Raw genomic sequence first — 27,898 nt, forward strand, 5'->3', positions numbered from 1 at the left:
TCAATTTCTCCTTGTTTTTAGATCCAAGGAGTTTGGATCTGTATTCACCAGGGAATTGGTGAAAAGTTTCTCAAAGCTTCCCAGGGAAGGGAATGGTGGCAGCGGACCAGAACTAAGCTGGTAATTAAGCTTAGAAGTCCTCATGCAGGCCCCCACACTTGTACCCTAAAGTTCAAAGTGGGGATACAGCCTTGACACAACCTCATGGCAGACTGTCAAGAAGCAGGACAGAGACTCCAAACTGGCTGTATGTTCTCTAATTCGATTTCACCAACCCAGAAACAAATGGGAACTCCTAAAGCACTATAAAAGCCTTATCCTGGAGTCACAAACTGCCCCCTTGGGCTCCCAGTCTATCTTGTCAGCCAGGTAAATTGCTATACACCAGAGATCACAACATATTCAGGTTGCTCCCAGTCCCAAGAGACTAGTCACTTACCACAGGTCAATTTGTATTTGTAGCCAATCCTATAGTAAACTAAGAAAATAAATGAGAGAGTTATTACAAGGTTACAGCAGGCAAGCAAATATACACAAATGAGTTATAGTCTATGGTTTTAAGAGGTGACAGTTGTAGTCATCTGTCAGCTCTGAATGTCTTTTAGGGCTAACCCAGGTTAACCCTAGGGAATCTCTGTTTTGGTTTTATAGCTCTGGCCCTGTGAGAGTCCAAACAACAAAAGAGATGAAAAATTTTCTTGTCAGCTATTTTTATTTTGTTCTTCCGGAATTCAAGCTGATGTAATTTCTAACTCGGAGGTCTTCCTATTGGTTTCGGTTCTCTTGACCTCATCCTCTCTTGCCTCCCATCCTCCTTCACTCCTACCTTGCTGCCCTCCCTTAACTTGACGTGCTTGGTTGCCACTGGCTCATTTTCATCTGCCTGCAAGCATATTCTTGTCTCCCATTCCTAAGAAAACCTTCCATGATTCCATCTGCCTCTGCAGTGTATAGCATCAGCAACAACTGACCTATACATATCATTGAGAACCTGCTTCAGACATGTGACTACAGTTGGTCATGCTTTGTATGGTGTATGGCTTGGCTTACTTGTTCCCACCTAAGGGCTGGTTTACACTGTCACAGGCCCAAGGACTCCCTCCCTCCCCATAGAGAGGCAAATTAGCATTGTCTGTTGCTAACGCGGTTGTAAGCATTGCAAGGCATTTTGGGGAGGGGGGGAAGGTCAAAGGTATAAGTGTGGAATGGAAGATTTTCTTGCAGGGAGCAAGAGGCCAAAAGGGAGAAAAAAGAAAGAAAGGAAAAAAAAAGGGGGGGGGTTAACTCGACACTTTAGCTAGCGCCATGTAAAAAGAAGACGCTGGACCCGGTTCAAGGTCATGGGCGTGACAGAAAAATTTGCAGCTGCCCAGCTGTAAACAAAAAAACACCCCCCCCCCAAGTTAAGCAGGGCTGCGGAGATAGCAGTAAGAACAGTGAGAGCAAATAAAATGGCAAAGGCCAACAGGGGGGAAAAACAAAGTCTCTGGAGCCGGGGTGTTTTGAAAAGCCAAGAAGGCCACAGCGAGCCGGTTTGGACTGGTACAAAAAGCACCAGAAACAAAGGGCCCTGAACAAAAACACCCCCAAAAGGAACCCAGAACTTAAAACCCTCCCGAAAGCCAAAGCAAGGCGGAGATCGCAGTGGACCCTGGATGACCCGTGCACAGGGCAAGAACTCCTGTCCACCCCCACCCTTCTTCTTACGTTACACCCAGGCTTGGCCAGCCTCGGGTTGTGCGTGTGTAAGTATAAAAGTGGGTTAGGGCTGGGGTACTAACGCTTTCTTGCTTCCTTTAAGTAACGTAAAAGCAGTCTTAACACTCACCGCTGTTATTTTATTAATAAAGCTTTAAAACTTAAACACTTGGTTTGTTTCGTCATCTCCTCCCCAAACAATCCTGTGGCCTCAGCCTAATCGCCTAATGCCTCAGGCAAATCGGTCACAAAAATCTGTCACAACACTTCAGAGTTAGGTTGATGTAAGGCAGACTAATTATGTCAATGTCTATACTACAGCCTTGCTTCCACTGATGTAAGTGCCCTACTACACTGACATAACTCCACCTCCATGAGAGGCACAGGGTTCATATCAGTCTAGACACAGCATTCATATAAACACTTACATTGGCTGTTGGTTGTCAATTTCACAGCTCCACTCTGCAGCAGGGGGCTCACAGCTGGAGCCGTGAAATTGAAGAGAAAGGCTGGTAGGCTCTGTGCTGTGAGTCTGCAGGTTCACGGTTGGGGCTGTCACCCCAGAGTGGTTGTGGGCTCCAGCTGTGAGATGGCTACTGCTTGACTCAGCTCCTTATAGAGTTAACCAGCTGAGAGCCCAAGCAGCAGCCCCCCATATTGTCCCTCTTAAGTCGGCACAGGCAATCCTGGTGAGGAGATGCACCACCAACAGAAGGAGGGTAGCATGCACATGAAAAACCGCAGTAATTATTGCAGAGGCTGTATGTTTTTTTGTTTTGTTTTGTTTTGTTTATTTAAGCCATTTTAGCATGAATAGTTCACTAACTCTTTTTAATTGCTTTGAATGCTGATAACTACCTGTGCTATCTGTAAGGCTGGTAATGTGTATGTGGTGGGCATAGGATTGACAACAGTATGTACACCAGCTCTAGAGTTGTTCTAGTACTGGTCACCTAGCTCCCTGCTCTTGAAGAAGAGGTGGTAGCTCTGTGATCTGAGCCACCCAGGTAACCAAGCCACCATCTAGTCTTCTGGTTCTGAGTGGTCCACCTGAAATCCTTTTAAGAATTAAATTTGCTTCTCACCTTTCTCTTTGACCTTTATGGCTAGGTTTACACTAAACTTTTGATGGTATAACAATATTAGTTAGTGGGGATTTTCCCCCTGTTTTTTTTAATTAATACTAGCAAAAGTGCTCATGTAGACACAGATATACCAGTATAAGTGTTTATAGTCTCCCTCCCCCCACCCCAGGAAACAATATAGCTATACCAGCAAGTTTTCTAGTATATACCTGGCCTGTATTCTCTTGAAGACTTGACACTCTTGGTCATATTTGCCTAAGTTAAAGGGTTGGCTTCAGATGGCAAGGGTTTCTATTTAGAAGCTCAACTTCACATCCCATGCTCTGAGGGCTTTATCCCACACCACTGAAGTCAATGGGAGTTTTCCAACTGACATCAACGGGAGCAGCAGCAGACCCTTAGTGCAATACCAGTGTATGCTAATCAATCTCATTATTGGATTATAAACTTTTTGGAACAAGGACTACGCCTTCCTCTGTATTTGTACAGTACCTAGCACAATAGGGGCCCAATTCTGATTGGGGCCTTTGGGCACAGCCACACACAGTTTAAAATGTGTATTTACTATTTATTAATATGTGAACACATACTATGCAATATTATAGTTAGGTAACCGGGATGATTACAATGCAGCAGCCCATAAAAGCAAATGGGGATTTGTAGGAAAAGTTCTCTAATGCTGTGTCTTGAGACACCTCAGTACCACAACTGGATCTCTCACACAGGGCAAAGGAAAAGCGTCTGAACAGGAAAACCATCCTTTAGGCTAAGTCTATTAATTGATACATTAATGGAACTATCTATCGCGATCACCTATTTGTCAGTGTTGTCTCTTGGCAACAGTGTTCCTTTGTGACCACATAATAGCTTAGGTCTAAAGTTGCTTGTGAACACCTAGCCAGACAGCTAGCTACAAAATCCCTGTTAGTAGCTGTTCTCTACTTGCTTTACCTGTAAAGGGTTAAAAAAGCCCATAGATAAAAGGCAGGGAGTGGGCACTTGACCAAAAGAGCCAATGGGAGGGCTAGAACTTTTTAAAATGGGGGGCGGGAACTTTCCCTTTGTCTGTCTGCTCTCTCCGGAGAGGAGACACAGAACAACAATGCTATAAGAAGCTTGCTCCAGGTATGAAAAATCATTAAATCATACCTAGAAACTACTTATTTGAAACCCCAGATATGTAAGTAGATCAGGAGATGTCTAGGAAGATGCGATTAGGTTTATCTCTTATTTCTGGAAGGCTTGTGGACTCATCTGTGCTAACCCCAGGTACTTTTGTTTGCTTGTAACCTTTAAGCTGGACCTCAAGAAAGTTATTTTAATGCTTAATCCTTACAAGTGGTTCTTTTTAAAATCTAGCAATAGTCTGAGTTTTCAGATGTATTTTCTTTCTTTTTTGTTTAATAAAATTTACCTTTTTTAAGAACAGGATTGGGGTTTTGTGTCCTAAGAGGTTTGTGCATATATCTAGCTGGTGGCAACAGCTGATTTCCTTTGTTTTCTTTCTCAGCTCTTCTCTGGAGATGGGGGTGAAAGGGCTTGAGGGTATCCCACAGGGAGGAATTCCCAAGTGCGCCTTCCTGGGTTCAAAAGGGCTTTTTGCATTTGGGTGGTGGCAGCATCTACCCATCCAAGGTCAGAGAGAAGCTGTAACCTTTGGAGTTAAATACAAGCCTGGAGTGACCAGTATTAATTTTTAGAATGCTTGTGGGCCCCCACCTTCTACACTCAAAGTGCCAGAGTGGGGAATCAGCCTTGACATTGCTGATGCATGATGTGAGGACCCTCTTGCCAATATCAGGAAAGATATCCCATCTCTGACTGTGCTGTTGCTTTGCCCTTCTTTTCTCTAGATCTACATTTAATTTCAATTTTAATAGGTTTTATTTAACAACCAACCAACCATTCATTAACAAACCAAACTGTACCCAACTACATTTCAGAATATAGGGGGTTTTGAAAGTTTTAAGAGAACAAAAAACTAGAGAAAGTGATGTTTGCCCAGAAAACTGGGACATTTTATTACAAAAATGTAGAAAGTGGTGCAAAAATTAACACTGATAAATTCCCAAGAAACTTTAAACAAAATAAAAATTGAAAATGAAGGGCCCCCCAACTCCTGTTTTAGTTCCTAAAACTACTAGATGTTTAAATGGAACAGAACTGTTAAACTACCCTGTAGAATGATGCAACATGCTCTCTCCTGTGTGTGTCTAGTCAACTTTGCTCAGCTGTCTTGTGGGAGGATACCATGTGTCATAACTATAAAGGGAAGGGTAACAGTTCTCCTGTGTTCAGTACTATAAAATCCCTCCTGGCCAGAGACTCCAAAATCCTTTTACCTGTAAAGGGTTAAGAAGCTCGGGTAACCTGGCTGACACCTGACCCAAAGGACCAATAAGGGGACAAGATACTTTCAAATCTTGGGGGGGAAAAGGCTTTTGTTTGTGCTCTTTGTTTAAGGGGTCGTTTGCTCTTGGGACTGAGAGGGACCAGACATCAATCCAGGTTCTCCCCATCTTTCTAAACAAGTCTCTCATATTTCAAACTTGTAAGTAAAAAGCCAGGCAAGGCGTCTTAGTATTACTTTGTTTTCTCAACTTGTAAATGTACCTTTTACTAGAGTGTTTATCTTTGTTTGCTGTACTTTGAACCTGAGACTAGAGGGGGGTCCTCTGAGCTCTTTAAGTTTGATTACCCTGTAAGGTTATTTTCCATCCTGATTTTACAGAGATGATTTTTACCTTTTTCTTTAATTAAAAGCCTTCTTTTTAAGAACCTGATTGATTTTTTCCTGGTTTTAGATCCAAGGAAGTTGGATCTGTATTCACCAGGAGTTGGTGAAAGGAAGGAGAGGGGAAGGGTCAATTTCTCCTTGTTTTAAGATCCAAGGGGTTTGGATCTGTATTCACCAGGAGTTGGTGAAAGGAAGGAGGGGGGAAGGGTCAATTTCTCCTTGTTTTAAGATCCAAGGGGTTTGGATCTGTATTCACCAGAAGTTGGTGAAAGGAAGGAGGGGGGAAGGGTCAATTTCTCCTTGTTTTAAGATCCAAGGGGTTTGGATCTGTATTCACCAGGGAATTGGTGAAAGGTTTCTCAAAGCTTCCCAGGGAAGGGAATTAGCTCGTGGGAATGGTGGCAGCGGACCAGATCTAAGCTGGTAGTTAAGCTTAGAAGTCCTCATGCAGGCCCCCACACTTGTACCCTAAAGTTCAAAGTGGGAATACAGCCTTGACACCATGATCTCTACTCCTCCCCACAAACTTTGAGTGACCTGTGCCCTCATCAGCACTAGAAGGGAACATTCCAGGGACTGAACTTTGTGCTTGGTTGGCTACAGTGCTGTCAGAGTGAGAAAGCCAAATCCTCTACCCCCATCCACAAAGCAGCTGGGAACAATCTGGTTCTAAACACTGCTAAATATTTCATTTGAGACAGCAAAGAGAAATCCTTTAATTTAGATTTTTATGGTACCTCTGTTACTAGTAGCCTCTGGAGGGAGCAGCCTTCTTCCTGTGGTAAGTTCACCTTTTAAGCTCCTCCTCCTGAACAAGCCTTGCAGGTGTATCTCATTAGCATGGAACAGGCCCAGAAGACCTTATTAGCCTCCCCCACACCAGTTTCAGGGTGTGTCCTTTCCCACCCCAATTTACATAGGAAGTAAATGGGAATATATAGGGATAAAATAAAATATTAGAACCATAGGCAAAAATTTCCTTTCATATCCACACAGTGGAAATTTTGGCTCTCTTAGGTTCCTCCTAATATCAATGAGAATTCTATCTATGGGTGGAATAGACTATTGGAATCTAAATCCACTATGCAGATATAAGAGGATAATTTCCTCATTGGTCTTTTGATCACTTGGTGTTATGAAACTTTCTGACAGACTTTCTGTTTAGATTATAGCAATATCCATTGCTCATCCACTTTGTACTACAAGATGTTTAAAGAGAAGACTTAAAAAAGATGTCTGGATGTATAAATATTGGGCTGGGGAACAGGAAATCCTAAATTCTTTTTAGGAAAGTAGTTTTAATGTACTTTAGATATCTTTTATCCCTGCTTTTATCCCCACTATGGATTAAAACTTAGTCCAGTTTTTTTTCAAACTTGGGTGCCTCAAATTAAGCACCTAATTAAGGATTTAACTTCAGGCATCCAAGTCTGAAAATGTTGGTTTTAATGTCTCTGCCTTAGATTCTCTATCTACAAAGCGAAGACAATAATACAGAAGTTGGTCCAATACAAGCTATTATCTCATCCACCTTGTCTCGGCCATAACACTGTTATTCTGAAAGGTGCTAATGGCTGCCACCAGGTGAGTCTTTACTCCAAAAACAATCATGGAAAGTCAATGGAAGTGCCAAACACTCTTTCTTACTCAATGGAAGGAGCAACTATGCTCCTTTATATATTAGAGACCGCTACAAACAACAGAGGGATTGCCCAAGGTACATAACAGGTTAAAGCTAAGTTGTGTGGGCTGAGAGGTTTCTCTGATTGCAAACACAGGGGCTAGGATACTGGTTTTGCAACCAGTTTGTGGTAGAGGCAAAAAATCTGGAGAAGAGTTGTGAACATGACCCTGGGAAGAAGCAGAGAGACAGGGCTTCTTGAGCACTGAGCTTGCTGGAGTAGCAGAATTGGGGATTTCTGAGCAAGGAAACTGCCTGCTGTTTGTGTCTACTGTGCTTAGAGAAACAGGACTTTATGTACGTCTTTGATTAATAAACAAGACTACAATAAAGGAATACCTGATTCCTATTACCAATTTCTCCTCCTAATGGAAACAACCCTGTGAGGCCCTCAATGTTGACTGACCACTCAGGTCAAAGGGGCAACAATACTTACTTTCTGCATTGGGCCTCTGAGGTTTTATTAACTAATCTTTGAAAAAGACTATAGTATATAATTATGCTTTCTTTATTTATTGTGGCACCCAGGGCCCATTATGGTAGGCACTACCTGAAAAGCTTACAATTTAATATGGACCTATAAGGGCTAAGTACTTAGTATTCCAATACTCTGTTTCTCCCCCTCTCTGTGTTACCTTTGGGAATGAGGAAGCAGAGGTGGAAATAACTTAAGACCTGATTGGATCTGATTGCTCTGTGGAGGCTGAAACAGGGCGATAGAAGAGCACAAAGAGTTTTCTCTCCGCACTTCTCCTTGTGCCCCTGCACAGTAGCTGGGACAGACTGTAGTCTTTATGCTTCTTTGCAAGTCCTGCCCCCAGCACACACACTGGCAAGCAAAGCTGGCCAGGTTCACAGAGGGAAACTATACTAAACCAGGCATGCTCCCCTTGTATGCTGGGAGTGCCTAAAACAAAAACCATCTCAGAGATCCAGAATCAAATTAAGACAATCCAGGGCCTAGACACAACCCTAGACACATCCCCAGGCCACCCTTCTATGCTATGGCAGTGGGTCTCAATTAAGATGAATGGGACAATACATATTGTGATGCTGGCAGACCAGGTACCAGCTCATGCCAAGGCCACTGGGCCTCACTGTACAATGCATAGCTGGAAACCAGACTAGCTCACCTGAGTGCTGGTATTGTTAAAATAGATACATTAGGGTTATAAGGATGTGTTTAATGCTTAGACTTTATGAAGTGCTTGTAGGATTCTGCATGTGTTAATCTTACATATAATGTCTGTATCCCATGTTATAAGGCAATATTTAAGTGTCTGCTCTTTAACTATAAAAATGCTAAGACTGTAAACCCACCGAGTCAGGGGAGAAGCATTACCAAGTGTGAAATACTAGTTTACCACAAGAGGTGTTATCTCCTCCCCAACAAAAAAAGGCCTATAAACACCAGACAGGCCACTGTGGAACATCAGTGGACAAACGACTCTGTTGATTGCTTCCCCTAACACCCCCGAAGAGGGTACCTGCACAAGCCCTTGTCCCATCACAGCTTGAACACTGGGGAGAAGGGAATAAAAATCTCTGGTAAGGAGAAATTGTTATCCCACCCTATGCTACTTGAACTTGGAGAGGTGAAGATTTCTAAGCTTGAGCAAGGGGTCCCCAGCTGTTTAGCTCGGCTTCGCCTTAAAGGGCATATAAAGCTTGCATATTATAGCAGCTACTATAATCTTTTGGAACCTCATTTGTGTGTATATGTTTACCTGCTTTAACCTCAGAAATAACTCTTATTTATTTTTCCTAGTTAATACATCTTTGGTTAGCATTATAGGATCGGCTACAAGGTTTGTCCTTGGTGAGAGATCTACGGTGTACTTGACCTGGGGTGAGTGATTGGTCTTTTTTTGGCATAACGGACCATCTATCACACAGGCAAGCTTGCTTGTGTGGCAATATAGGCCAGAATGCCCGATGTTTATGACTCCATGTCAAGGCTGTTATAACACTTGTTACTTGATTGGTGAATGTTGGGATGGTGCCAAATTGGTGTGGCCATACTGAATGAATGGTGTGAGCATAAATTGACATGACTTGAACATGGCTGAATGGCTGCAAAGGATTCTGGGAGCAGGTTCCCTTTAAGCAGAAGCAAATTTGATCAAAGTCTGGATGTATGATCAATATTGAACCTATTGGTCGGAAAATATGGGCCCATGCAAAAATAACTATCACATGTATAATGTTCCAACATGGAGCACAGGTCGACCTGGTTGTAGTGACCTTACAGCAAGGTCACCATGCAGAGACATAGGCACTATATGCTCTGATTTTTAAAGGCATTTAAGTGTTGCAAGGCCTAAGTGACTTAGCAGTCTAATTCTCATTCTCAAAAGTGACGTGGACACTTTGGCCCAGATCCTCACAAATATTTAGGCGTCTAACTCACCCTGATTTCAAACACTGAAACACTCAGTGGAGCAATGCCTAAATACGCTGTTGTTCCTATGTATTACTCAAGCCTCCTGGCACTCTCTCAGGCAAGAAAGTCTTGAACTGCCCCCTACCTGAGGCTCTGCCTTAAGGTATGATTGAGCCCTTAATGACACAAACTCATTTTCTTTCTTTCTCTCTGATCACCTGATATTTAATAAAGGAATGTCAGATTCCTTTTCCATATTGCTGATTTTTTCCATCTCTGCAGCATGTTTAGAAAACTTACATTTCTACATACTTGCCCAGATAATATAGTTTGACCTTTCACAGGGGTTTTGCCTTTATTAAAATCATGTGAATTAAGTGAAATCTGCTACCTTTCAAGGTAATTGGATTAATTTGAACATTTTCAGTGCCCGCTTCAAGCAGGTATAAATGGTATAACATCAAATGGGGTTAAAAAGTCCCATATAAACCACCACTGCTGTTATTACATGTAATTAAGATAGAACAGCAGGCAATTTAAATAGGAAAGCGTTGTGTAAAAATGGCAGCACAGACAAATGACTCTGATGTTGTCATTAAAGCTAATTGGAAGCAGGGGTTTCTAAAGGAAGATGTAAATTAACAGGCTAATGAATACCATATTAGGGTTGTTATTAACAATGAAATTTGCAAACATACATGAAAAACCAGTTGCGGATATAATATTAGAGCTATTACAAAGTAAAACTCTTCAAACAAATTATATAGCAATTTATCAGTTGATATAGTGCCCTAATAGAACAGCAGTAATAAAGCCTTCTTCCCTTTCACCTTCCGCTTCCACAAATTAAGTAATAATTACCACAAATTAGCTGTAATGTATATGTTTTCAGTAAATTGGCCATTCTAATGCTTCTATACAAGTTTATCCAAAGAAATATTTTTGAAAGGTAACTGTCAGCTTTTAAAGGAAATCACATGAATGCTCCATTTTGTTACAGTACTATGATGCACGGAACACATGTAGCTAAGTTAATCATTCTGTAGAAAGTAGCCCCGACTGGCATTCATCACTAAAAATATATTCCATATAATTGAACAAAAAGCTTCTGCTAAATTAAACTGAGCTAATTTATGCATACATGAAATTATTTTTTATCTGAAAAGGATGACATGCTCAGCTGTAGTAGGAGGTGTTGGACAGGCTACTTTTCTAAAGACCCCTGCTAGGTGACAGAGAGCAGAGCTAATTTAGATCTTAAAAGGAGATTAACCTCTGCATGGCAATCTGCGTAGTTTTAGTGCCTGAAAAGGAGAAACGGAGCTTTTAAGGGTGGGAAAAGCAGGCTAAGTGTTCTGAGTAGGAGTGAAACAAGGAAAAGTGGCAGCCACACACAGGTAAAAAAAAAAATAGAGGTAACTGTCTATTAGTTTAAAATTAGGTACTTATGAGCACAGCTCGGGTTTGGTGGTTCAGACCATTTGGTCTGAAAATCAGGCAGGACATCTAGTAAGACAAGTGTTATGTGTGAACTTTCCAATATTGCCTGGTTTTAGGTGAGATGGAAATAGCACAAGAATATAGTCTGAGGATAAAATTTTCAAAAGTACATAATTGATCTGAGCCTAAGTCTCATTTTCAAAAGTGACTTAGGTGCCTAGATGCTTTTGAAAATCCCACCAGACTCCTTCCTGCATCTTTAGGTACCTAGACCCAGATCCTCAAAAGGTGTCTAGACACCTAACTCCCTTTGAAATCAATGGGAGTTTGGAGTCTAAATACTTTTGAGGATCTTGGCCCTAAATACCTTTTAAAATCTGGCCTTAAGAGATTGTCACTCAAAGGCAATGGGACTTAGGCTCCTCTGTGCCTAAGACTATTACTGTGTGATTTAGTAGCCTAAATCTGATACAGCTTCAGTGGAAATTTTCCCTAAGTAAGGACGTTGGTCTCAGAAATACCACCAGCAATTAAAATTTTTGGCCAAAACTTTCAAACCTAGGTGCTTAAAGCTAGGCACCTAAATCCCTATTCAGGCAGCTATATAACTGGTCTATTTTTACTCAGAGATGGTAAGTATCTGCACTTCCCATTGACTTACTGAGAGTTATGAGTGCTCGCCAACTCTGAAAAGCAGGATACATGTGTAGCAGCGAGAAAATGGATTTAGGAAGCTAACTTTTGGTAATCACGTTGGAATATTTTTGGTTTATTTTCAAATATATTTCACAATTTGTTCATGGGAAGAAAGGCTCATTGTCTTTTGAACTTTGCAATGATAAGGGCTGAGTAAAAGAGGTAACATTCCAAAAATGTAGATTAAACAGAGGATGCAGATGGGGTTAGCATACCCAGCTCATATAATATCTTCCTCCTGCTGACTGGAAATTGAAAAAATTGTTATTCTAAAAAGGACTACAGAGTACTCCATGCAACCATAGACAAGTTGGGGCAAAATATTTTAAAATTACAGGATTTAATGAGAGACGGTCTAGAAAAATATAACTTGATTGAAGGCACAGAGGCTGGAATTTAGGAGAAATTTTACTGAACTAACATCTGGGAGCCAAGAGAGCTGACAAAACATTATGCAAAGATGCGGGGGCGGGAGACTGTAGGGAAGAAAGAAGGAAAAATTCACAAACATTTTTCCTCAGTTGTACTGGATGGATAGCAGTATCTTGCTCTAGGGAGCATATAAGTATTGAATGCTTCAGGAGAATACCAGACTTTAACAATATTTGTTATTATGAAGAAAAGTTAATAAGGTTAAACTTATTTTTACTAGGGGAAAAAAGAGTTCAATAGCCATTGACTGGAAGATTCAAAAATATAAAGGATATCAGAAAAGCAGAATTATAAACTGTCCATACAAGAGATAATACCAAAAATCATGGAAACAATCTATAAATTAAGAAATCTAAGATTGAAAAGTGACTCCATGTAGAATGATTCCATCTAAGCAGTATGCAACTTACAGAACAAATTACCAAGTATGCTCCTCAAAGCAAATAAAATAAAGATTTTGTAGGGAGAGAACTGAAAGATAAACTAAAAAGACAAGCAGGAGGTGTCAAGAGAAAGGTAATGAGACCTTATTCTTTTAGCTAAGCAGCTTTTTCTTGTCTAGTAATTCAGGAGTCAAAATTGATTCTTTGTATGAGATCCATTATGTCAAATTCTTTTCTTCAGTATAACAGCAGTATGGAATGGTCATACGTTTGTTATCCAACAGAATTTTACTGAGCTAATTCCATTGCCAAAAATGCTGAAATCCTTTAACAAGAAAAAAAAATACATTGTGGTTGAAACCTGGCCTTTCTGAGTTTGATGGGAATTTTGCCATTGACTTCATCAGGGCCAGGATTTCACCCAATATATTTCTCTCTTATGGACATAATGGAACTATGAAAATATCCATGAAATAAATGAAAACTGATCAATCTTAATTCCTACACGACGTTGCTAATTATTACTTTTTACAATGAGAGACAAGGTGGGTGAGGTAATATCTTTTATTGGACCAACGTCTGTTGGTGAGAGAGACAAGCTTTCAAGCTACACAGAACTCTTCTTTAGGTCTGGGAAAGGTACTCAGAGTGTCACAGCTAAACACAAGGTTGAATAGATAGTATAGCATAAGTAGGTAGCACAAAGAAGAACAGGAGTACTTGTGGCACCTTAGAGACTAACAAATTTATTTGAGCATAAGCTTTCGTGGGCTACAGCCCACTTCTTCGGATGCATAGAATGGAACATATATTGAGGAGATATATATACACATACAGAGAGCATGAAAAGGTGGGAGTTGTCTTACCAACTCTGAGAGGCCAATTAAGTAAGAGAAAAAAACTTTTGAAGTGATAATCAAGATAGCCCAGTACAGACAGTTTGATAAAAAGTGTGAGAATACTTACATGGGGAGATAGATTCAATGTTTGTAATGGCTCAGCCATTCCCAGTCTCTATTCAAGCCTAAATTGATTGTATCTAGTTTGCATAACAATTGAAGTTCAGCTGTTTCTCGTTGGAGTCTGTTTTTGAAGCTTTTCTGTTGCAAAATTGAAACAACCAATCCAGCACTGCGGAGCCTGTCATTCCAGGAGTTTAGAAGCATCATTTGCATCAAAACACTAAACCCGCCCCCCGCCACAGTCTGCGTCCCCGGTTTAAAACATTCCCACGAAAACAGTAAGAAAGAGAACCTTGTTCATTAACAAAACGGAACAGATTTTATTTGTTGGGAAGGTGGTGAAGGGGGTATGTAACTTGGAAGGATAGTCAACAGTAACTGGGTAAAGAAACGGGGGCAGGTTCAGCATCTGTGTCCACAAACTAAACAGTCACTGGAGACTCTGCTCAGTCAGGAACCTGGCTTTCAAAGCCTCCCTGATGCACAGCGCGTCCCGCTGGGATCTTCTAATCGCCCGGCTGTCTGGCTGGGCGTAATCAGAAGCCAGGCTATTTGCCTCAACCTCCCACCCCGCCATAAAGGTCTCCCCCTTGCTCTCACACAGATTGTGGAGCACACAGCAAGCAGCTATCACAATGGGGATATTGGTCTCGCTGAGATCACAGCGAGTGAGTAAGCTTCTCCATCTCCCCTTGAGACGGCCAAAAGCACACTCCACCACCATTCTGCACTTGCTGAGCCGGTAGTTGAAGAGTTCTTTCCCTGAGTCCAGTGCGCCAGTGTAGGGCTTCATGAGCCAGGGCATGAGCGGGTATGCAGGGTCCCCGAGGATCACTGTAGGCATCTCCACATCCCCAACAGTTACTTTGTGGTCCGGGAAGTAAAGACCTTCCTGCAGCCGTCTAAACAGACCAGAGTTCCTGAAAACCCGAGCGTCATGAACCTTGCCAGGCCATCCAACGTTGATATTAATAAAACGTCCCCGATGGTCCACCAGTGCTTGCAGCACCATGGAAAAGTATCCCTTTCTGTTTATGTACTGGCTGGCCTGGTGGTCCGGTCCCAGGATAGGGATGTGAGTCCCATCTATAGCCCCACCGCAGTTTGGGAATCCCATCTCGGCAAAGCCATCTATGATGAGCTCCACGTTTCCCAGGGTCACTACCTTTGATAGCAGTAGCTTGACGATTGCCTTGGCTACTTGCATGACAGCAACCCCCTCGGTAGACTTGCCCACACCAAAGTGGTTAGCGACTGACCGGTAGCTGTCTGGCGTTGCAAGCTTCCAGAGGGCTATGGCCACTCGCTTCTGGACAGTCAGGGCTGCCCGCATCCGGGTGTCCTTTCGCTTCAGGGCAGGGGACAGCAACTCACACAGTTCGAGGAAAGTCCCCTTCCGCATGCGAAAGTTGCGCAGCCACTGGGATTCATCCCAGACCTGCAGCACTATGCGGTCCCACCAGTCCGTGCTTGTTTCCAGGGCCCAGAATCGCCGTTCCACAGTATCCACAAGACCCAGTGACACCGAGATGTCCTGGGCGCTGGGTCTCATGTTTTCTGAGAGGTCGGAGCTAGTGTCCGACTTCATGCCGTCACGGTGGTGCCGTAGCCTCCTCTCCTGATTTATCTGCAGCTGCCTCTGGTAAAGGTGGATGAGAAGCTGCGAGGCGTTGAGAACTGCCACAACTGCAGCGATGGTCGCAGCGGGATCCATGCTCGCACTGCTGTGGCGTCCGCGCTGTCAGTAATCAGAAAAGTGCGCGAACTGATTTCCCGCCGGCGCTTTCAGGGAGGGAGGGAGGGCGGGAGTGACGGACGGATGACGACAGGCACCCAAAAACACCCTCGACACATTTTTTTACCGAGAAGGCATTTGGGGCTCGACCCAGAATTCCAATGGGCAGCGGGGACTGCGGGAACTGTGGGATAGCTGCCCACAGTGCACCGCTTCCAATGTCGACGCTTGCCCCGTTAGTGTGGACTCACAAAGTCTCACAAAGTCGAATTACTGTCCTTAGTGTGGACACACACGTTCGACTTTGTAATATCGATTCCACATAGTCGAATTAACTAAAATCGAAGTATTCTCGTAGTGTAGACATACCCTTATAATATGACCATATTTTGGCAGTTTTTAACAGGAACAGCAAAATGTACAGCACTGACATGAAAGCAGCCCTCAGCAAATTTTAGGCACTTGCTCCAAAAAGTTCAGGCACTAGCACTTCTCAACAAAACGTAAGATTTATTGTTATAAAAGCAGAAAAACATATTTCCACTGATCTCATTCTTGGAAATAGCTGAACCAAGTTTGCTGGAACTTTGCAAAATTATTTAGCCTGAGGAAGATGATGCCCAGTATGAAAAATTTCAGCCCAAACTGTTGAGGTGTGACTAAGTTATAAGTAGGTCTGTAGGTTTGTCATGATGCAGAAAAAGTCATGGATACTGTGATTTCTCGGTTTGTATGTGACTCCTCTGTCTGTCCATGACTGCCTGTAGGAAGGTGGGTGGGTCACTGGCCAGGTGTGGAGGGGAGGCCCTGGGATTGGGGTCACAACACTGCTCAAGTGTGGCCTGACTGCCCCTCTCTTGGTGCTGCAACCCCATGTGCAAGGTCATAATGTTTGGAGTGGGGAGCTGGGCCCAGCCCTGGGGACACAGGAGCTGCCACTTCTGGGCGAGTGTGGGATGGGCTCCCTTGCCATCCCCAGGCCCAGCAGTTTTGGCTCCCAAACTCCCCTGCCTGGTCCATGTACCCTCCATGCTGACCTGCTGCCAAGCATCCCCGCTCCCCACCATATGGGCCTGGCACCAGGGAGAGAGATCATGGCCAATTCTGGTCTCTCTGGTGGAAGCAGTGGGAGGGGAAAGGTCTCATCCAGGGAAGGAAATACTGGGACGTGTGAAGCCCAGGCCTCTGATGCCAGGGCAGGGCACAGCCCAGAAAGCACAAGGGAGATATTGTACAGCCCTGTGGGCCCCTAGCATCTCTGCTCCCCATGGAATGCCATGGCATTTGGGCTGCAGCCCTTTTCCCCACTTCTTTCCTGCCTGGGCAGGAGGCTTGGGGAAGTGCTGGAGCCTCTCCTCCAAGCCTGCAGCACTGGGACTCACACAGGGGCTCCACTGTTGGGTGGGGATGTAGGCACCCCAGCCCATTACCTCCTGTGCAGGTGGCAGGTCCCTAGACACAGGGTCACCGACACTTCTGTCTCTGGCCTGGCCATGAGGGAAGGAGTGGCAACTGCTGAGTCTCTGCTCAGAGCTGGCCAAGGTGGGGCGGTCCTGGGATTCTTGGCTCTCTCCCCTTTGTTGCACCCCTAGGGACAAGGAAGAGGGGGAGGAGGAGTCAGAGAAGAAGGGTGCTGGCCTTTGAGATGTGGTTGAATTTCATTTATCATGGCATTTTTTTATCAAAAATTAGGGAGCAGTCATGGAAAATTTAGTAACCTGTGACTTTTACTAAATTTACCATGATTGTCCCATGATTTTTTTTATACAAATACCTGTGACAAATCTGCAGCCCTAGTTATAAGAAACTAAAAATATGGTCTTATAATGGCAAGTGTTGGCCAAACTTAACTATAGCCAGTATTATCCGCTTTGCCTATTATATGCGTGATACATGGGCAGAAAGGGTTAAACATCTTGCAAAATAAATGACTCAAATTCAACCCTTAAAGACATGTCGGGAGATAATGTTTGTGGTTTTTGTGTATTTACATGTGTATGGGTAGTGGTCAACAGTGTAATCAACAGTCCCTGTCTATGCTGTATTCTGATAATTCAAAGATTAAAAAAAAAATCCTAGCATTTAAATGAAGTGTAAACACGGGATATCTCTGTAGTCATCTCTCTTTGAAATGTATAGCAAATTGTCGGTGAATGATGGAAGAACAGGTGATTGTCTTATGTTAATTCGTATAGCTAAGCATCAGTGATAAACTGCCTTATGTTAATCTGTGTGAATAATTAATGACGATACTAAGGAAATAAGGGCCTATTGCTCCCTGAGGGACTCCAACTTGTGAAAGAAGACCTGAAATTGTATAAAAGATCCTTGGGTCCTGATCCTTTTTATCTCAGATCAGCTTATGTTTCATCAGGGGAAGTTTGAGTCGCAAGATGAGATCCCAGGTAAGCTGGTACACCCTGGATATGATATTGGACATCGGACTATAACCTATTAACTAAATTCTAAAGGAACTCTTTGCAACTACAAAGCTCATCATCTCAGCTATGTATCTGAACCTCAAGAATTGAACTCGTGTCTGATGTATATTGATCTTTTAACCATACTCTCTCCATTTTCTTTTTTAATAAATGTTCGTTTAGTTAATAAGAATTGGCTGTAGCATGTATTTGGGTAAGATCTGGAATATTCATTAGCCTGGGAGGTAATGTGTCTAATCCTTTGGGATTGGTAGAACCTTATCTTGCGTATGATGAAATAAGATTTTTCAGAAGTCTTCATCATATTTGACTTGAGTACGTGGATGGAGGCCTGAGGCTGGGTTACTTCAAGGAAACTGTGTTGTTTGGACTTCTGAGTAACCAGTAAGGTAATAAAGAAGCTGGTTTACGCTGGCTTGGTAAATCTAAGTATTGAATTATCCACCAGCTTTGGGGTTTGTCTGTCCCATTCTTTGCAGTTCACCCTAATTGGGTAACCTCAGCTGGCCCCCACTGGGACCCCGGTCACAATATTTCAATGGGGAAAACTATTGCCCCAATCCTACAAACGTTTAGGGCTTGTCTTCACTGCAGTATTAACTAAAGTTATAATTTGAGTTTTGCCCCTAACTCGAATCCCATCCACATACAAAATCCTTTAGCTCTAGTGTGGTGGTGCTTCTAATTCAAGTTGGCTGGCCCATCAGGGGGCATTGGCCATAGCTCAAGGGAGTGCAATTCATCTGCTGCTAACATGACCAGTCTTCAGTGTGGAAAGAGGCTAGTGCTACCTGAGTGCACTAGTCTTCCACTGCCTTCCCCACAGTTCCCCTCCATGTGCCCAGAAAGGACAGACAAGTTCTCCCACAATTCACATGGAAAGAATTCATAGACTGTCTAAGCTTACCGCAGCACAAAGAACAGTGGGTCGTGCACTCAGAAGTCTTAGTGCCATACACAAGCGTGTGTAGTGCCCTGTGGACACAGCAGCTTGAACGTTCTTTGCAGTGTGTCCACTCTCACTAGGCTAACTTGAGAGAAATAACTTGAGTGAACCCTGGAGGGAAGACATAGAATTCAGCACATGCCTAAGGGTAAATTTTTGCAGAATCAGAGACTGAAGAGCTTTGATTTATCGTATTGTGACAAGTACCTTATTACAGTTGGAGGTAATATCTTCTTATTCCTGTAATGTGATTTAACAAGGAGCAGATCTTATGGTAAACTTTTAGGCTATGATACTGCAATTGGGTCTGCCTAGTAGGGACATTGCACCTAATTGCAAAGTCTTAATTGAAGTCAGTAGGGCCGTGTGCGTGTGCAAGTAGCCCCTATGTGAATCAATTGCAGGATTAGGGCCTTAGTTTGCACTTCTCTATAATACTTACTATGTTTCACAAACTTAAAAACATTCCTATTTTCTCGTATATATTGCTATTTACCTTAGAAATGATCCAGTAATCTTCCTCCACATTACCATAACTTCACCAATTTAGCAATTGTATGTCTTCAGCCTATGACAATGGATGATTTTCATTTGTTAAAACAATCTAGCTCAAGTAAAGCTTGCTCATGTTTAATGGTAATGTTAGATAAAAAAAAAAATGCAATGTGCCAGGACTACTATGCATACTTTAGAAAGGCAGAATATTAATAGCTCACCAGATGTGTCTAGACAATTAAATAGCATTTTTAAGATGCCAAAAGTTTTTAATGACCAATCTGAAGAGTCTGTAATGTAAGATTCATTAAAGTTTAATTCAGAGAGGCGATGGAGTCTATGAAATGCTATATAGATTATAAAGTGGGAGTTAGTCAGTTTTCTCATAGGGCAAACATTCACATCTAAAAATATATTTGCAATAAATGTAAATCCATATATTTAAATGTATTGCAAGTTATAATATAAATCCAAATCTGCCCTACAGCCTTTCAATGTTTATAGATTGTTTTTTGTACTATGATATAATTGGCCCTGGGCAATTACCAAATGCCATTGTTTATATGATATTTTGAATACTATAACTTGCACAGCAAGTCAAGTAAAGGCTAGACTTAGTTTACATAGTAAGGGATAGTGCATCTGCACCAGGCAGGAGCAGATCAGTGAAGGAACTGTGACTTAATCACAATTTCCTCCTTGACTCCCCCTTATTTCTGGGGGAAAGCAATCTGCTACTGGCTGTAATGAGTACCACCAAGGTTCTCAACTGTCTACACACTAGTATTCCCTTCCTACCTTGCCAAAATACATCTTCCTACCTCTCCATTTAAGATGGGAAAGGCTCAGCTCCACTGATTGCTGCATTGGGGAGAAGACAAAATTACAGCCATTCCTCATTCTATTCTTGTCTGGGCACTCCCTTCCTCTAGCTATTAGGGAAGGAGAACAGCCAGTTCTTCAGAGTCTACTCTTTCCTCCACATTCGTGTAGTCATATCATCACCATATCATCAGACAAATAGTTCACACCCGCAGAAATATTTTGGGATGCAGGGGTATGGCTCTAGTTAAAAATTCTCAGGAAGCGACTCCCTCCCAAACACGCTTCTACATATTTTCTTGTGCCATTGGCACTCAGATGACTTCTACATCCCTACACTTCCACAAATCATGATGAAACCCTGGAATTTCATTCAAAAATGTGTCATCAGCAACATTCTAATTTGTAGAGAGGCTAGCTGCTTGAGGGTGTGTAAGGAGGGAAGGCCTCAGTTTCGGTCTGGCTGAAGAAGAACTAATGTGAGCAAATGAGGGACCATGTTCATCTTTAATCATGCAGGAGTTTATAGAAGCAGTGTGGGCCTATGCAGAATTGTTTGAGGACATACCTGAGGTCAAATCTGCCCTTTCAAGCACATGGACTCTTGCTTTTATGCAAGGGTGGACTGTTCAACATCAGCTGACTTTCTTTTATATTCATGTGTGACCCTAAGAAAGCCTTAATGCCAACTGGCAAAGGGGTTACAAGAATATCCTGATTCTGGTATCTGCAGCCTGGTTCACCAAAGAATGTCATGTCCGGTATCAAAAGAAAGCTGGTGTCACACTGGTTATGAATATCATCATAAAATGTATGTGCTGCCATTATGCCAGGTGTTATCTTATAGTTTGTATCAAGGTGTTAATCCCCAGAAGAGGTGAAACACTGATTTCCTGCCAGACCAGAGATGTTTATCCATCTACCTATTGAAATATAAACTCAGTATTGTCTCATTCGCAATCATCAGTCTGCGTTAAGTGCATGTGAATGCTTGTGAAATTTTATAGGAAGAGAAGAACAGCAATGGGAAAAGAGCCTTATCTGGGGGCGCACTTCAAAGGTTTACTGGAATATAACTGGATGACAAGGAAAGCACCTAAGAAGTAAACAAACAGTATGCTTACATTCATGAAAATGGGATCACAACAGCCTTAGTTGGAAATGCTGCAGAAGGCTTTCAGTGGAATACAGCTGTTCAAGACAGGTAATTAGCCTATTAAGTTTAGTCTCTAGAAAGTGTGTATAGATTTTGTTTTATATGTAACCCTTCTATTTCCTTTATCCTTATTCACTATCTCTTAAATCTTGATCTTTGATAATAAATGTATGATTGTTTTCACTATAAATATATCTACATTTTTTATCTATCTATCTATCTATCTATCTATCTATCTATCTATCTATCTATCTATCTATCTATCTATCTATCTATCTATATCACTACAAATACATCCTAAGTTGAATCACTGTGTGTACAGTGTTCCTTGGGGACAGCAAACCTGGTATTACTGTGAGTTTTCAGTGGCTAAGGGCCTGGACACTACAGGGAAAATGTTTCAAAGGAGCTTGGGGACTGAGGTGCACCTATTGTTAACCTGAAAGGCAACATAAGGGCTGGTGTAGACCAGACCACATTGTCTGGGTGATTAACAGGCTGGTGGTCTCGGGGAGCTAACATCCATTTAAGCACATGCGTGTCTCTTTCTCATTGAGGGTGGGGGAACAAAGTGACTCCCAATCCTGGGCACCCTGAGAACAGTCACATCTTGTTAGTATTCTGTAGTTATTTATTATTTGTATTGTGGTAGTGCCTAGGAACCCCAATCATGGACCACTGTATTAAGTATTGTACATGGAGCCTTGTAAACATTGAACAGTATTCCTATTCTCCCTGCTGTCCCACATGATTTTATGATTCTTATATACAACACATGGCTATTATAGATGCTGATAGTGCTTTTTTTTTTCTATTAGCAATGTTTTAGGGCCCAATCCTGCACCCATTATTCCGTGACAAAACTGACCTTGACTTCATTGGAAATGAAGTGCAAATAAAAACTGATTTCTTCTAGTGGAGCCACAATTGCAGGGAAGGTGATATTTTTTAAATTGGGGTGCTTAATATTATTATATGTCAGTAATAATATTTTTATTTTAAAATTACATTCATACTTATACTTTAATATACACCTATTGTAAATTATTCACTTTTTTTGTCACTGCACTTAAATTACTAAATTTTAATTTAGTTGCTCATTAGTGAGAGTAATTGTCAATATCTTGCCAAATAGCCTGTGTCCACTAGAAATGAGACTTGCATAAATTAAAAAGGGATATTTTGCTGGTAGTCAATGTACCAGAATAATTTATGCTATAAATAAGCACCATCCTATGGCTAGTAGTGTTTAGGCAGCTGTAAAGTGCCTTTTGTGTAACTAGGAAGCACATTTTTATATAATTAAGAAAATTGACGAGAGTTAAATGTTGAGGGAATGCAGGTGGTATTGGAAGCACACTGTAGCATAATATTATCTGACACCTGGGTAATTTTTACATACTACTAATGTATTTTTACTTTAGGTATGGTTTTATAATGAATTGGCAACTATATTTTAACCTGTTAAATGCTAGAGAAACACACTTCTCAAAAGCTAACAAGCTTCCTGTGGTTGAGCTGGTCAAAAAATGGGAGGAAAAAAAAATCACATTCACACATACACAAATCACAATTTTAAAGTGTTTCCATTTTGCAGGGTTTGAAATAGATTTTTTTTTCACTTTTTGATTTTTAAAAACAAACAAACAAACGTTTGTGTATGCCTCCTTCCTTCCCCCACTTTGCCACTGAGTGCAATAAAATTCATGATGCTCAATATTGGGTTTTTTAATTCTGTAGCTTTTCCATAGTTGAGGAAGTTTTGAAAAGTTACAGTCTACAGAGTGGCAAAAGGGAAAATGGGAAATAAAGAAAAATGAAAAGTGAAAAAATCCCATCACTCTAAATATCATTCACTCTACTGCATTCAGTGACAAAAAGGAAAAAGAGGAAGGCATCTATATTTCAAATATCAAAATATTCAGGCTTGAAAAAAAAAATATCGAAACCCCAAAAGCTTCTTATGAAACCTGTTGATTCAGGGGGAAAAAAGCCATTTCTTTAATCGGAAGAGGAAGAATTAAAATTTTTGTATCAGCTGAAACTTGTGCTTAGGCAAGTGTTTGTTTCACACACACTGCTTTCCAGTGAGAGGGGCAGTAGGTCCCGGGTCAACACTGCTTTTGTGGAGGGAAGACTGGTGCTTAACACCAACCACCAATCAGTTCCTCATCACTGACCCTATTGCTTGCCCGCCTACTGCTTGCCTGCCACATCGTCAGTGGGCCCTTCTTAACTGACTCCGGACTGGGCAAGGCCTCTGTGCAGCCAACCAGCACCGTCGGGGTCTTCGAGACAATCCAAGCTGCAGCGCAGATCAAACAGTGATACACACTGTCAAGGAATGCCCGCTAACCAAATTCAGTGGTGGGCTTCGAGAGCTCCATTTGGCCACTAAGAACACTATTGCTTGGCTTGGCGAGTACGCAAACGCTAAATAAATACTGCTCTTTACAAAGTGACATTTGAGCCTCTTAACTGAAACAGACCCGAGCAGGAACCCATACAGCTTTCCTTCTGGAGAAGCCATGATACCGCTTACACAGTCTGCACAGCCGGGCACAAGTTTCCAGGAGAGGATGAGATTTGAGTTCTGCTCTTAGGTTTTTCTACTAACTGGTAATAATATTTTTGTGTAGTTCAGAACTATTATTAATAACCAAGATCTTGTATCCGTATGCTAGGAAAGAGACAACTATTATTTCCTAAATTGTATAAATGGAGTACCTGAGAGAGTGCCCAAGGTCATTCCAGGCAGAGGCAGGAGAAGAAACTAGGTCGCTAATGTGACAGAGCCACATCTGCTGTATCACACTGCCTTTTAAAATGAATGTGCCAAATCTATACACTGAAACCCATTGCTCTCACCACTAGACAACACTCTGCTGCTCCCTGAGCTAAGAATAAGAATCCAGGTATCCAGGTAAACTTTGGCAGTCATGGGATGTTGGCTGTGTCCCATTCTAATGATTCTCCCTCCACCAAGAGGATAACTGCCTACTTCTACTATATACTAGTTACGCCTTGAGCTTAAATGAAAGAGGTGAAGCTGAAGGTCCTTGGTACAAAACCATGCAGGGAAAATGGTAACAAGGACCGTTCTAGTTCATATACACAAACTGACAGAATTAAGATTCTACAGACAGGACATGCCATCATTAAGCTTAACTTCCCCGTGTTTGATTTTGCAATGTTTTTAGTGTAGATTTTAGTTAGCAAATAAATAAATAAAATAAAGCCTCCTTCCCCTCTCCCTTAAAATTGCAGTTATTGGGTGATACCTGCAAGACAGGTTTCAGAGTAGCAGCAGTGTTAGTCTGTATCCGCAAAAAGAACAGGAGTACTTGTGACACCTTAGAGACTAACAAATTTGAGCATAAGCGTTCGTGGGCATCTGATGAAGTGGGCTGTAGCCCAGGAACGCTTATGCTCAAATAAATTTGTTAGTCTCTAAGGTGCCACAAGTACTCCTGTTCTACCTGCAAGACACGCAGCTAATGAATTACAGAGCCTTTCCTCTAGAGGTCTCCAGTTGAAAGTTCAGTAGGGATTACTGCGACCCTGGAGATAAACAGAGGACCTCCCGCGCTGGAGCTGTGAAGGCTAGTGCCCTAGCGCTAGCTTTACACTCCTTTTAAAGCTGAAATGCATGGTTACACTGACTCACATTGTTTGCTTATTAAATGTGCATAGGTCATATAGCTGCACAAAACTCGCCAGCTGTGCCTTGTCTGCCCTGGCACCGCCTTAGTGGGGAAGGCAGCAGGGGGCACCGCCTCTCTGCCCCGCTCTCAGTTCTCAAGGGGTTCCCTCTTTGCTCTGCCACCCATTCTTTCCTAAGGGCCAACTCTTTCCTCTACTGGGGGCTGCTTTGCCGGAACGCCTCCTGTTTGGGGCGCAGGGACGGGGAAGAGAGTGAAGCAGCCCGTTATGGTGAGGCATTCCCAGGAGCCCCGTCTGCAGCGCTCTAACCGGGAAGGGCCACAATTTGGCTGTGCGGGGGGGACTCTGTATAGAAGGGTTGCACCTTTTCCTTCCCCTTTATGGACTGATAAACAGCTGGGTGTATAGCAGTGACAGCCCAGGACGCCGAGTGGGTTGTTAACCCCAAAGCCTTCAGGTCCCTGGCGTTCCCCCCTCGCCGTAGTTTTCTTTTCTTTGCAAACCTAACAGCGTGACAGTGCAAAGAAGGAAGAATTCCCTGCAGTAGTTCCTGGATTAACTTCAGTCTCAGGCAGTCACAGCTCGAGCAACTGAGTCCTGCTGAGGCTTAACTAGTCTTCATTCGTTTCGTAACAACCGAAAGTGAAACAGGACTGGGCGGGCTGTGGGGAGAACGTGATTTGCTGTCATTGGTGGCAGCTCTCCACTGATGCTTTCTCTGCAGACACGTTCCCAGACTTGTGAGTATTTTACAAACTTTAGCAACATTCATCGGGCTTGTGTTTCTTATTTGTTTTCATATGATTATATCTTAATGTTATTGAAAGAAGGACTGTGTTCTGCTTAACTTTTAGATGTATCTCAGTAGTTTCCAGTCCTACAGCTGCCTCTGATTGCTCCACCAGTGTTTTATAATCTTGCAGTCACCTTTTCCTATTAAAAAAAATTCTCTCCCTTGCTGCTGTGTGAAAGAGTTATGCAAACAGGGAAAATCAACTGTAGTCAGTGGATGTAATTATACAGAAAATAGTGCAAAATACACAAAGTAAACATTGTGAGAGGAAGAGAAGAAAGTTCCAGTTGTCTTAGGAGCTACTTTTAATAATGATAGGTTAAATAGAGACAGAAGTGTGGGGTTTTTTAATTGATGGCATCTCTTTAATTCAGGGTCTTGAAGTAGCTTAATGAGAAGGTGTAATTAAACATCAAGATGCATTAACATAGGACTCTACAACCTAGATGAAGTTCCACTGAAGTAATGCTGGGGTATGCTAGCAGATTCCAATGTTAGCACTGTGCTCTTAACCGGCCAATATGCTAGATAGGGCGAATGCATTAGTAGTTCTGCTGTTTAAAAAAATGACTGTTGTATTTTCCATTTAAAGATAGTCAAGTGACATGGGTCACCTTTTTTATGCCTGCAAAATTACTTGGATAAAATCCACAAAAGCAAGGAAATTCACCATATTGTGCCCAGGCAGTGTCTTTGAGGGGATCTCTTCTTCTGTGTCCAGCCTGTATACCTAAGCCTGGTTCTTTTAAGATATATTCTAATATGGATTACAATGTCAAATATAGTGGAACATGCTCGTAGTTCCTTGTTATAATAATCCGCTTGTGTTATGTGAATACCTGTCAAATGATCAGCAACGTGGCAGTCCCTTTGGCCATTATTTATGTGTTTCCCTGTATTTACACATGTCCATTTATTTGCCTCATGCAGGACAGGTGAAATAAATACAAAAGTGATCCCTTTTCATTTTGCCCTAAAATAAGGAGACACTCAATATTATAGTGCAATTAGAATTTAATATAAGGAAATATTCTTTACACAGCAGCAAAGTTGACCCGTGGAATTCACTCCGTTGAGCGGTTGTTGAGACAAATGTTTTGGCTAGATTTTAAAATAGTTGGGGCAATTTATAGGACTATTAATGACATTTTAACTATGCAAACTAAAATAATAAATGGAAGCAAATCTCATGCTTTGTGGTATAAACTGATAGAAAATCCCATCTGAATCCCAACAAGCTATGATCTACACTGTGAAACTGACGAGTTGAATTCTGAAGTTCACTAGCATTGCTCTGAAGTATTGGACATAAAATGGTCCGACTTGGTGTAGCGGTGTATTGTAAATACCTTCGCCTCTGAGATGTGTCCTCCCTCTTCAATTGACAGCTGGCTTTGTGAGAAGATATGCAAGTAAATCTTGAAGCTGTACAGCAATTAATTTTATGCCAAACTTTAGAACCCTGCCACCACAACATCTTAAACAGTTATAAGCCTTCAATTTGTTCTGTAAGTGTTGACTGCTCCCCTCTACTATATGGTATGGAAAACGAAACCATGGAAAAGGAAGTAGGAGCTGTGCTGAACAGAAGCCTGGCTATGCTGCAGCATTTTCTTTTTCTCAATTTCTGCTATCTCTAGTGCTTCTATGCTTATAATTATGGAGCTTAGCTTCATGCAGCCTGGGTATTGTGGCAGGGGAGAAGGGGAGCCAAGGAAAAGCTGCCTTCCTCCCCCTCCCCCCACTCTCCCACATAGGATATTGTCCTGTTGAACTTAGGGTTGCCAACTGTCTAATCATAAAAAACCAAACACCATTGCCCTGCCCTCCACCCCACCCCTTCCCCGAGGTCCCACCCCTGCCCCGCCCCTTCCAAGGCCCCACTGTGCTCACTCCGTCCCCCCCTCAGTTGCTCGCTCTCCCCTACCCTCCCTCACTTTCACTGGGCCAGGGCAGGGGGTTGGGGTGCGGGAAGGGGTGTGGGCTCTGGGCTGGGAGGTGGGGCCGAGGGGTTTGGAGCATGGGAGAGGGCTCCGGGCTGAGCCTGGGTCAAGGGTTTGGGATGTAGGAGGGGTTGCGGGGTGCAAGCTCTGGCAGGGAGTTTGGGTGCTGAAGGATACTCAGGACTGGGGCAGGGGGTTGGGGTGCAGGTGGGAGTGAGGCCTCTGCGAGGGAGTTTGGGTGCAGGAGGGGATGAGAGCTCTGGGAGGGAGTTTGAATGCAGGAGAGGGCTCCAGGCTGGGGTAGGGGGTTGGGGTGCAGGAGAGGGTGCGGAGTGCAGGCTCCAGTTGGGAGGTGCTTACCTTGGGTGGCTTGCGGTCAGTGGCGCAGCGGGGCTAAGGCAGATTCC

At 42.5% G+C, this 27,898-nt stretch overlaps 1 protein-coding gene across 1 annotated transcript in view; it reads left to right on the forward strand.

Annotated features, from left to right (window-relative positions):
- The first annotated feature begins 24,963 nt into the window (after positions 1-24,963).
- Positions 24,964-27,898, forward strand: part of IL15 (interleukin 15) — a 72,722-nt gene continuing 69,787 nt past the window's right edge. The window contains exon 1 of the mRNA XM_065405010.1: positions 24,964-25,495. The gene's annotated coding sequence lies outside the window, so the exon portion shown is untranslated. The remainder of the gene's footprint in view (positions 25,496-27,898) is intronic.

This window comes from Emys orbicularis, chromosome 5 (assembly GCF_028017835.1).
Source record: "Emys orbicularis isolate rEmyOrb1 chromosome 5, rEmyOrb1.hap1, whole genome shotgun sequence".
Classification (NCBI taxonomy): domain Eukaryota; kingdom Metazoa; phylum Chordata; order Testudines; family Emydidae; genus Emys; species Emys orbicularis.